This window comes from Erinaceus europaeus, chromosome 2 (assembly GCF_950295315.1).
Source record: "Erinaceus europaeus chromosome 2, mEriEur2.1, whole genome shotgun sequence".
Taxonomy (NCBI): domain Eukaryota; kingdom Metazoa; phylum Chordata; class Mammalia; order Eulipotyphla; family Erinaceidae; genus Erinaceus; species Erinaceus europaeus.
In genome coordinates, this window is record NC_080163.1 from 16,416,606 (window position 1) to 16,428,079 (window position 11,474).

The window sequence follows — 11,474 nt, forward strand, 5'->3', positions numbered from 1 at the left end:
CAACTCCCATGTTCAGCAGGGAAGCAATTACAGAAACCAGACCTTCCACCTTCTGCATCCCACAATGACCCTGGTCCATACTTCCAGAGGGATAAAGAATAGGAAAGCTATCAGAGGAGGGGATGGGATACAGAGTTCTGATGGTGGGAATTGTGTGGAATTGTACCCCATCTTATCCTATGGTTTTGTCATTGTTTCCATTTTATAAATAAAATTTTTAAAAAGGAAATTTGAAAAAGAAATAAAGTGAAGGTAGGACCACAGCAGTTCATGAAAGTGCCCCCCAAATAGGTACAGATATAGATAGACAGGGGTAGATATAAGTCAACCTGTATTTGTGACCTTGAAAGAACTACTGTAGTTGCCAGTGAAGAGAATGGGGACACAGAACTCTGGTGGTGGGAATGGTGTGGAATTATACCCCTATTATCTTATAATTTGGTAAATCAATATGAAATCACTATTAAAGTTTTGTTTTGGAGGCCAGGTAGTGGCACACCTGTGCCACAATGTGCAAGGGGCCTGGTTTGAGTCCCTGGACCCCACCTTCAGGGGGAGAGCTTTGCGAGTGGTGAAGCGACATTGCAGGTGTCTTTCTCCCTTTCTATCTCCTCTCTTCCCTCTTGATTTCTGGCTGTCTTTATTAAATAAATAGATATTGGGGGGGGGGAAACTGTTGGCTTCCACTGAGGGCCACTCTGAAAAAGAAAAAAAGAAATGTTTTTAAAATGATTTCTTTCATATATATATATATATATATATATATATATGTATATATATATATATATATAATTGAATATAGAGAGAAATTGATAGAAGAAAGGGAGATAGGGATAGAGACAGAGAGACACCTGCAGCCCTGCTTCACCACTCGTGAAGCTTTCCCCCTGCAGGTCGGGAACAGGGACTTGAACCTGCATCCTTGTGTACTGTAGTGTGTGCACTTAAACAGGCGAGCCACTGCCTGGCCCCAATAAAGAAATGTTTTGTTTTGTCTCAAAGAATAAGAAGGAAAAAAAATCTCTCTCATGAGTAAGATCCATGCAAGTCTGTGATGCAGAAGGTCATTAATAGTTGGGTTTGGGAAAAAAAAGTAGTTGGGGGGGCAGTTGAGGAACAGTGAATAGAAACACAGATTTGGGGGCCGGGGCAGTGGTGCAGCCCCATAAGCATATATAGTATTAAGTGTAAGGACCTGCATGAGGACCCGATTCAAGGCCCCTGCTCCTCATTTGAAGAGGGATCGCTTCACAAGTGGTGAAGTGGGTCTGTAGGTGTCTATCTTTCTCTCTATCAACTCCTCCCCTTTCAATTTTTCTTTGTCCTATCTAATAAAATGGGAGAAAAGATTTGGACAAAAATAGGCTGTCAGATGCATTTTTTTAAAAAAATTAAGAAATTGTTTATTTGCATGAGATGACAGAGAAAGAGAGATAAGAGCATTGCTAAGTCTGGCATATGGTGGTGCCAGGGATGAAATCTTGAGTCCAGCTGGCAGATCACTTTGGCCCACATAGATCTGGAAGGATGGGAACATTTCCTCCAAAAAAAAGCCATCTCTCTAGCATCTTGAAGAAGAAACTTGGAATTTGATGGCACGTTATTTAAGCAATAGATACTGGATTAGGCTAGGGTTTAGGGTACTGGATACAGGTGTGCATGTATCCATAAATAAGGGGCAGTCATATAACTCAAAGTCAAAATGCTTAATAACCGTTGAAGTGCCTAAAGAAGGCATCATAAATTCTGACTCTCAGACAATATTCTCATCCAACCACAGGCTAGCTACCAAACTCAAGCAAAACTACCATAGTTCTGTGCCCTCAGGAACATGCCTAAAATGGTTCTCCTAGCTTTTTTCTACCCTAAAATCCCTAATCTCATCTGCTCTGATCCTACTTGCTGATTCCTGTTCATTAGCCATATTGTCTCAACTTATGTCATGCCAGCTTCCAGACAGATGCTGACATCTTCCAGCTACAGATGATACCATGACTCAACCCCAACTTCTCTGGGCAGATGACCTCACCAATGTGTCCTGGACCCTAGCATCTCCAGAGCTCTAGTCCACTAGGGAAAGACAGAAACAGGCTGGGGGTATGGATAGACCTGTCAATGCCCTTACTCAGCAGAGAAGCAGCTACTGAAGCCAAAACTCCCACCTTCTACTCCCCATAAACAGCCTTGATCCTTACTTCCAGCAGGGAAGAAGTGATAGGATGAAGATAAGAGGACTCAGTACTCCAGCTCCATCAGCACCCAGAGAAAGAGGAGGAAAAGGAGAGGGACATATGGAGGTAGTTATGATGTCATGAGTGGCTTAGAGGGAAAGAGAGGATTGAGTCAGGAAAAGAAGGGGCAACTATGTATAAATGTGGACAGAGAGTTGTAGAGAAGATGGTTGGCCCATGTCTAAAATTTTAGGGGAACTGTGGTGGATTGCAGTGGGGAGAGTGAAGATTCGGAACTCTGGTGGTGGGAATGGTGTGGATTCAAACCCCTGTTGTTATGTAATTCTGTAATTTAAAGTATAAAAAAGAAAAAAAGAAGAAGAAACTTGGAAGACTACAGGAGGAACTACAAGAAAACTTGTAAAACTCTAGGAGATAAACTTGGAAACTACAAGAGAGCGCACCTGGGAGTGTGGGCCAGCCCCTAGCACAGAGGGGTGTGTTTGTGGGGTTTTGTTTGTTTTCTTTTTCTTTTCCCAGCAAGGTCATTGCTGAGGCTCAGTGTCTGCACAATGAATTCACCACTCCTGGTAGTCATCCCCTCCTTCACTTTCCCCCCTTTATTTGATATAACAGGGAGAAATTGAGATAGGAAGGGGAGATAGAGAGGGAAAGAGACATATGGCAACATGTGTGCTCCTTGCCCAGCCCCATGGGAGGGCAGTTCTCTGGATGGGCATGCCTCTACTTCAGCTTTCAACTCAGCCCCTTACCTGCTGCTCACCTGGCCTGGTTCTTGCCATCCTCTCCAAGCCAAGATTCTCTCTGCTGGACAACCCCTTTCTATACTGTTTGTTTGGGACTGGGGACTATATCCCAAGACGAACTAACATCCTTTTTTTTTTTTTTTCTTCAGGGTTATACTGGACCTTGATGCCAGCACTATGAATCCACTGCTCCTGTGGACATTTCCCCCTCATTTTACTGGGTAGGACAGAGAGAAATTGAGAGAGGAGGGAAAGAGAGAGAGAAGAGGGAGAGGGAGAGGGAGAGAGGGAGAGAGAGAGAGAAAGGGAGAGAGGGAGAGAGAGAGAGAGAAGGAAAGACATAGACACATACAGACCTGCTTTGCTACTTGTGAAGCATTCCTCCTGCAGGTAGGGAGTTGGGGCTTCTTGAGCTTAGTACTATGTGTGCTTAATCAGGTGCGCCACTGCCCGGCCCCAGAACTAATCTCCTTTTCCATTTTCTCCTGTTAAAAGTTTCTGAGTCACCTTTACTGTTTGTCACACATGGGTTGTCATATTTAATCAGAGGACAGCAGAGTAGGCAGGCTTTCGTTTCACACCAAAACCCAAGATCTTCTTTACTTATGGGCATCTTTTGATTCTCAAGGGACAATTGTCAGGAGAGTTGGTAAAATGACGGAATGAGAGGCCGAATGTTGGTACACCTGGTTAAGTGTACACGTTACAATGCACAAGGACTCAGGTTGAAGGCCCCATACCCCACCTGCAAGGGAAAAGTTTCATGAGTGTGAAGCAGGGTTGCAGGTGTCTCTCTGCCTGTCTCCCTCTTTAGCCCTCTTCCTTCTAAATTTCTCTCTGTCCTATCAAATAAATAAATAAAGTAGTGGGTTTTTTTATTAAGTAAAATAATGAAATTTAAGATGATTCTAAAATGGTTATATTTTTAACAAATTTTTTGCAGTTCTAACAGTGAAGTCACTACAGTGACATGCTCAAAAAAAAAAAAGTCACAGTGCTCTATGTATTAACAGAAGAATCAGCCAACAGAAGGGAAAAGCTGTTTTCATCTGTGTCTCATGAGAATCTAGATATGTAAAAAAAAATAACTTCTTTTAAATAAATATTTTCATTTATTTTAGTGAGGCAGAGATTCAGAAAGAAAGACTCTTCAGTCCTGGCATATGGTGGTGTCAGGGATTGACCCTGGGGCTTGGGGAGCCTCAGACAGGAAAGTTTTCTACAGAATCATTAGTCTGTCTCCCTAGCTCCCCCAAATCTTCTTTTTTAGAAAGCATTTAAAAGCTAAGGAAATAGCACATGAGTTATGCAGAAGACTTTCTGCCTGAGGCTCCAGGTCCCAGGTTTAAACTCTAGCACCACCATAAGTCAGAGCTTAGCAGTGCTCTGGGCCCCCCCTCTTTTTCTCTCTCTCCCCCGTCAAATAAAATATGTTTTCAAAGAAATCAATGAAGCAACAGTGTCAGAAGTGGAGGAAGCTTCCAGGGTGTGTCCATTTTGAGCTGGAGGTAGTTCCTGGACTGTTTCCAAGGAAACACCCCACCTCTAAGAATTTCTACTGCTTCATGAGTGGATTGAAATCTTGTTCTTTTCTTTTAATACTTATTTATTTATTTATTTATTTATTCCCTTTTGTTGCCCTTGTTGTTGTTTTTATGTTGTAAACAACTGTTGTTGTTGCTGATGATGTCGTCATCGTTGGATAGGACAGACAGAAATGGGTGGCCAACACTATATTGTTTCTTCTCCAAAGCAGAAGATTCCGGGTACATCTGGGTGACAAGTCTAGCAGATGGAGACTTTTCTCAAGTGGCCTTCCCCAGGGCTCTGTTCTGGCTCCTACGCTATTTAATATTTACATCAATGACCTCCCAGAAACTTCTTCAAGGAAGTTCATCTACGCCGAGGACATCTGCTGTGCAACTCAGGCATCCAAGTTCGACATCCTCAAGGAAACACTCACGAAAGACATGTCTCTGATATCTGATTACTGTAAAAAATGGCGACTAATCCCTAGCACTGCAAAAACGGTATCATCTGTTTTCCATCTACACCATGCCTCGGCCTCGCGTGAGCTTAATGTGCAGCTTGGTGATACGAGAATCCGGCATGAAGCCCAGCCAGTCTATCTTGGCGTTACTCTCGATCACACACTGTCATTTCACGAACATCTCATAAAAACTGCAGCAAAGGTGGGCGCGAGGAATAACATCATTGCAAGACTGGCCAGCTCCTCATGGGGCGCGAGCACTTCCACACTACGATCATCCTCTCTGGCATTATGCTATTCCACTGCAGAATACTGTGCCCCAGTATGGTTCTGTAGCCCCCATGTCCACTTGGTCGATTCCAAATTATATTCCTCCATGAGGATAATTTCTGGAACCATCCGTTCCACCCCGGTTCCATGGCTGCCAGTTCTTAGCAACATCGCCCCGCCAGATATTCGTCGGGATGCGGCATCATCTAAGTTCATTTCCCACGTCTACGCTCGACCGGACCTGCCAATATACGCGGATATCTTCGCCCACCCTGTTCAACGCTTGACGTCTCGTCACCCAATCTGGTCCCCTATGCCTACACTGAACTTCCCTGTTCCAGTCTCTTGGAAACAGAGCTGGCAGTCAGCTGAGGTAAAGAACAAACACCTCATCACAGACCCCTGCAAGCGTCAACCCGGCTTTGACCTAGCACATTATGATTGGGCCCTCCTTAATCAGTATCGAACAGGCCATGGCCAGTGTGCCGCTATGTTCCATCGCTGGGGAGCCAGAGACGACCCGAACTGCCCCTGCGGCTCCAGACAGACTATGACCCACATAGTCAACGACTGCCACCTCTCCAGATTCAAAGGAGGTCTCAAAACTTTACATCAGGCTCAACCTGATTCTGTTGACTGGCTTCGGAAGAAGGGCAAACGCTAGAAGAAGAAGAAGAAGAAGAAGGAGGGGAAGATAGAGAGGGGGAGAGAAAGATAGACATCTGCAGACCTGTTTCACTGCTTGTGAAGCGACTCCCCCACAGATGGGAAGCTGGGGGCTCGAACCGGGATCCTTACCCAGGCCCTTGGGCTTTGTGCCACATGCGCTTAACCCACTGCGCTACCACCTGAATCCCTGAAGTCTTGTTCTAAGGGGTGAGGGGGACACGCACCCTCAGAGCTGGAGGAGCAGGACTCAGAGTCCTCCACCTCATGCAGTGGGGACAGAGTGGTGGTGGGGAGGGGGGTTTACCAGCCTTCTCAGCAGTGTCCCGCCCCTCTGGGCCTCCACAGCCATTGTCATACAGGGCAGCCAGAATCTTCAGGAAACATCAGCATCTCACATTTGCCAGTTTGAAACTTTCCAGTGGCTCCTTCCAGACTTAGAAATACAGTCCTTGATGAGATTTGGGCGGTAGCGCAGCAGGTTAAGCGCACCTTGCGCCAAGTGCAAGAACCGGTAAGGATCCTGGTTTGAGCCCCCTGCTCCCCACTTACAGGGGAGTCACTTCACAAGCAGTGAGGCAGGTCTGCAGGTGTCTTTCTCTCCCCCTCTCTGTGTTCCCCATCTCTCTCCATTTCTCTCTGCCCTATCCAACAACGATGACATCAATAACAATAATAACTACAATAATAAAACAACAATGGCAACAAAAGGGAATAAATAAATATTAAAAAAAGAAAAGAATACAGTCCTTGATGTGACCTTCAGTGCCTTCCAGAATTTTTCCTCACCCCAGTATGTCCCCCAGTCCCCTTCTGCCTGGGTGACCTTCACCCGTGGTTGCACATACAAGCTGTCTCCTGGTTGGTACTGAACCCACCATGCCTGCCCTGCCCATGGGGTTACAGACTTGCTGGTCCTTCTGCTCACTCCCATCTTGCCACTGGCTCTTAGATGACCTGGCTCCTCTTGGTCATAGGATCTCAAATATCAGTTGGAAAGCCCTTCCTCCACCTGCTCTCCGATGCACTGGTGGTCTCTGTGCTCCTGGTCTCCACAACTGTGCCTCCCCTAACAATGCTATCTCTATGAGAATAGAAGGAAGTTGTTGCTCTTGCCATAGGGACAGTGAGGGACTCAGGGAACTCTCAGAGGTAGGGTTCTACATGCCCCTCACATCCCTCAGTATGTTGCCAGGGCCTGTATCACACGCCCTCTGTGTGACCCCTAGAGATGTTGTAAGAACAGCCAGAAAACTATGAAAAAGCAATGGGGCTGGGAGGTGGGGAGGGAGGCAGTGGCACACTAGGTTAAGCACACACGTAACAATGCATATGGACACAGGTTCAAGCCTCTGGTCCCCGTCTGCAGGGTGGAAGCTTCACAAAAGGTGAAGCAGGGCTGCAGGTGTCTCTCTGTCTCTCTCCCTCTCTATGTCCTCTTTCCCTCTCAATTTCTCTGCCTCTATCCAATAATAAAAACAAACAAATAAATAAGTAAATAAAAATAAAGTAACAAGAGTACTGTTTATCCTGTGGGATCTTTGTGGGTTTTTTTTAGAATTTTTAAAAACATTTATTTATTCCCTTTTGTTGCCCTTGTTGTTTTATTGTTGTAGTTATTGATGTCCTTGTTGTTGGATAGGACAGAGAAAAATGGAGAGAGGAGGGGAAGACAGAGAGGGGGAGAGAAAGATAGACACCTGCAGATCTGCTTCACCGCCTGTGAAGTGATTCCCTGCAGGTGGGGAGCCGGGGGCTCAAACTGGGATCCTTGTGTCGGTCCTTGCACTTTGGGGATCTTTATTTTGTAAGTTTGTGTCCTGTGAAGTCCATGGACAGAAGTAGGTACAAAGTATCTACAGGTACCAAGTATTATCTATCTATTGTTGCAAAAGTCTTTTTCAGAGAACAAAATACACATTGAAGACTGCCCACTGACTTCATTAGGAATTATATGAATTACTGAGCAGCAAGCTAATAAACAGACCTTCCACATCGGTGTGTCTACCCCCCTAAGGGAGCACGATCTTTATTAGCTGGGCTAGTGTTAGAAGCACTTACATTCAAAGAAATTCCACACAGCCCCATTATTTAGGGCCCCCTGTGGTTCGACAGACACTTAATGTAATAAGATTCATAACAGCACAGTAAAGGCACGATTATGTTAAATGCCTGTAATCTCTTTGTCCTCCTCAGAAATCAGGCTCCTAGTGAATTTCAAGTGTCTGTCTCAGACTCTGTCCAACCAGTAAGCAATTAACTCCCAGGGTTGCTAATTAAGTAAATTACTCCTGACTTCAGGGCCAGAGTTGAGGGTGGGACTCTGACCCTGTTGACTAAAATTCTGGGCTGTCATCACAGCTGAGAATGACAGGCAGAGTTACTAGCGCACAGAGGAGACTCAACTATGTAAACTGAGGATACCAACAAGCATTACAGTTTCTTGGCATAAGAGCCTATAAAAGAGGGGCCAGATGGCGGTGCATCTGGTTGAGCCACAGGTTAAAGTGCTCAAGGACCCAGGTTCCAGCTTCCAGCCTCCACCTGCTGGGGGAAAGCTTTGCAAGTGGTGAATCAAGTCTGCAGTTGTCTCTCTCCCTCTCTATCTTACCCTACCCTCTTGGTTTCTGGATGTCTCTATCCAATAAGTAAAGATAATTTAAAAAATTAGGAAAACATAAAATAAAAACCTAAAAAAATAAAAAGAGGAGACAACCGGGAGGGGCTGCGGTCACTTTTGGCTTCTCAGTTCAGGCGCCTCTACTCCTAGTGAATTCAGTAGCGGGGGTCAAGGACCAGGGGTTTTGGGCTGCGGTTTAATGCGCTCAGCTCCAGTGCATTCCGGACAGCCTGCCCACTCCACCCGCAGAAATGAGCAGCGGGTTGGCCCCAAGTAAAAGCATCATGTATGTATGCAACCTGCCCTTTTAACTCACCAATTATGACTTAATCCAGGGTTACTATAATGAAGGGCTGAGCTACTTGGGAGTCAGGCGGTAGCGCAGCGGGTTAAGCGGAGGTGGCACAAAGTGCCAGGACCCAGGGAAGGATGCCGGTTCAAGCCCTTGGCTCGCCACCTGCAGGGGAGTCGCTTCATAAGCGCTGAAGCAGGCCTGCAGGGGTATCAAAAGGAAATAAATAAATATTTAATAATATGTATATACCAGGAGGATAAAGACTTTGCACCAAACTAAACCAGAGCAATAAACAATAAGCAGTTATTTGATAGAGTGATAAAAACAAGCGTTGCTATTAACAATGGAAGAGCAGCGAGTCGGGCGGTAAAGCAGCGGGTTAAGTGCATGTGGTGCGAAGTTCAAAGACCTGCGTAAGGATCCGGGTTAGAGCCTTCAGCTCCCCACCTATAAAGGAGTCGCTCCACAGGCGGTGCAGCAGGTCTGCAGGTGTCTTTCCCCCTCTCTCTCCCCTCCTCTCTCGATTTCTTTCTGTCCTATCCAACGACAGCTACAAAAACAACGATAATAATAACCACAACAATGATAAAACAACAAGGGCAACAAAAGGGGAAAAATGGTCTGGGGGGGGGAACAATGGAAGAACAGCTGAGTTCATCCAAAGATGGAGCTACTTTGATAAGTCTAAGTGTCATGGGTGTGAGGAAAGTGAACGCTTAAGTTATGCCTGTCCTAGCAATATGCTTGGAAAACATGAACCTCCAAAGAAGAACGGGAAAAATAAAGGAAAAAAAAAAATTCCTGAGCCAGAAGGAAAAAAATGAAGAAATAGAAAAAAGTGATGATGAAAGAAAAGACCCTGATCTGGACAGTCTCAGTCAGGCCAGAGCTTTCCAGCAAGCCAACAGTGAAGAAGAACCAAACAAATGAAAACCCAGTTTGGGCGGTTCCCTTATCATCAGATGATTTACAACACCTGAGAATAAAGAAAAGCACATATTTCAGTGACGAAGAAGAACTCAGTGACTACAGTTATACTTCTTATTCTGTAAATATCATTTTGAAATGGTCGTTTTGAAGTACCCCATTTATTTGGACTCAAGAATACTTTTAGAAATTGAGCATATAGGGTAGTCGCGGGGTAGCACTGCAGATTAAGAGCACATGGCGCGGAAGCACAAGGACTGGCGTGAAGATCCCAGTTGGATCCCCCAGATCCCCACCTGCAGGGGAGTCGCTTCACAGGCCCTGAAGCAGGTCTTCAGGTGTCTATCTTTCTCTCCCCCTCACTGCCTTCCCCTCCTCTCTCCGTTTCTCTGTCCTATCTGACAACGACGACATCAATGACAACAACAGTAATAACTACAATAATAAAACAATCAGGGAAACAAAAGGGAATAAATAATATTTTTTAAAAAGAAATTGAGCATCCAAACAGTACCAAATAGATTTTTTTTACTACAAAATAGTTCATAGGAGCTGCAAAATACTTTTAATGTATCATGTTTCCGTCTTGCCTGAGAAGAGTGGAAGGAATAAAACAAGATTTGCTATTAAGCATTGATCTTGAAAATAGTTCACTAGAATTAAAAAAAATGTACCATTAGAGTAATGAAAACATCATCCCAAGAAAAATAAATAGATTTGTTTGAGTTCATACAAGTTTATTCATATGTGATGGTTTACATGAGGACTTTTGAAATAAATTTCATCTTTAGAAAAAAAAAGTTCATAAAGACTGAAAAGTTGGGTGACTTACTGTTGTTCATTGTTAATAAAAATGTCAAGAGAATTTTATTTTTTTAAAAAAAGAGCTCTAAAAGATTCTTCTAGGACCTTACCCATTAGAGCACATATATTACACGTGCTTTGCCTCAGGACCCTAGTTCAAATAGCCGGTCCTCACCTGAAGTGGGTGGGAGGAGGGGCCAGTGGGGCACAGTGCTGCAGGGGCCTCCCCTTCTCTCTGTCTCTTACCCTTTAGCAACAAGATAGAATAATAAATGAAGGCCACTGGGAATGGTGGGGTTGTGCAGGCAGCTAGCCCCAGGTGAAAGGGATCCTTTGAACGAGTTAATGGAATCCTATTTTTAAAAATATTTATTTATTTATTTATTCCCTTTTGTTGCCCTTGTTGTTTTATTGTTGTAGTCATTATTGTTGCCGTCATTGTTGGATAGAACAGAGAGAAATGGAGAGAGGAGGGGAAGACAGAGGGGGGAGAGAAAGATAGACACCGGCAGACCTGCTTCACCGCCTGTGAAGCAACTCTCCTGCAGGTGGGGAGCTGGAGGCTCGAACCAGGATCTTTAATGCTGGTCCTTGCACTTTGTGCCATTTGTGCTTAACCTGCTGCACTACCGCTCGACTCCTGGAATCCTTTTCTTATTTATAAGGTGGGAGCTTCAGGGAGTTGGGAAATAATTCACCCAAAAGAGCACACACTTTGCTTTGCCCAAGGATCAGGGTTCAAGTGTCCAGCCACCATGGGGCATCATGCAAAGGGGAATTTTGCAAGCAGTGGTGCTCCCTGGTAGTCTAGTTGTTAAGATTTGGCACTCTCACAAGCAATGAAATAGTGCTATGATGTGTTCACCCCCTCAGCAAAAATTTGTGTGTCTGAAACTGGAATCAGTTAGGCACCACACCCTTAGGCAGTTTGTTCAAGCACAATCTTCAGATTATAATTTAGTTT

The 11,474-nt window shown here is 44.7% G+C and overlaps 1 pseudogene; it reads left to right on the top strand.

Annotated features, from left to right (window-relative positions):
• The window catches only part of LOC103112538 (zinc finger CCHC-type and RNA-binding motif-containing protein 1-like), a 53,414-nt pseudogene extending 43,557 nt beyond the window's left edge, over positions 1-9,857 (top strand).
• The last annotated feature ends 1,617 nt before the right edge of the window (positions 9,858-11,474 follow it).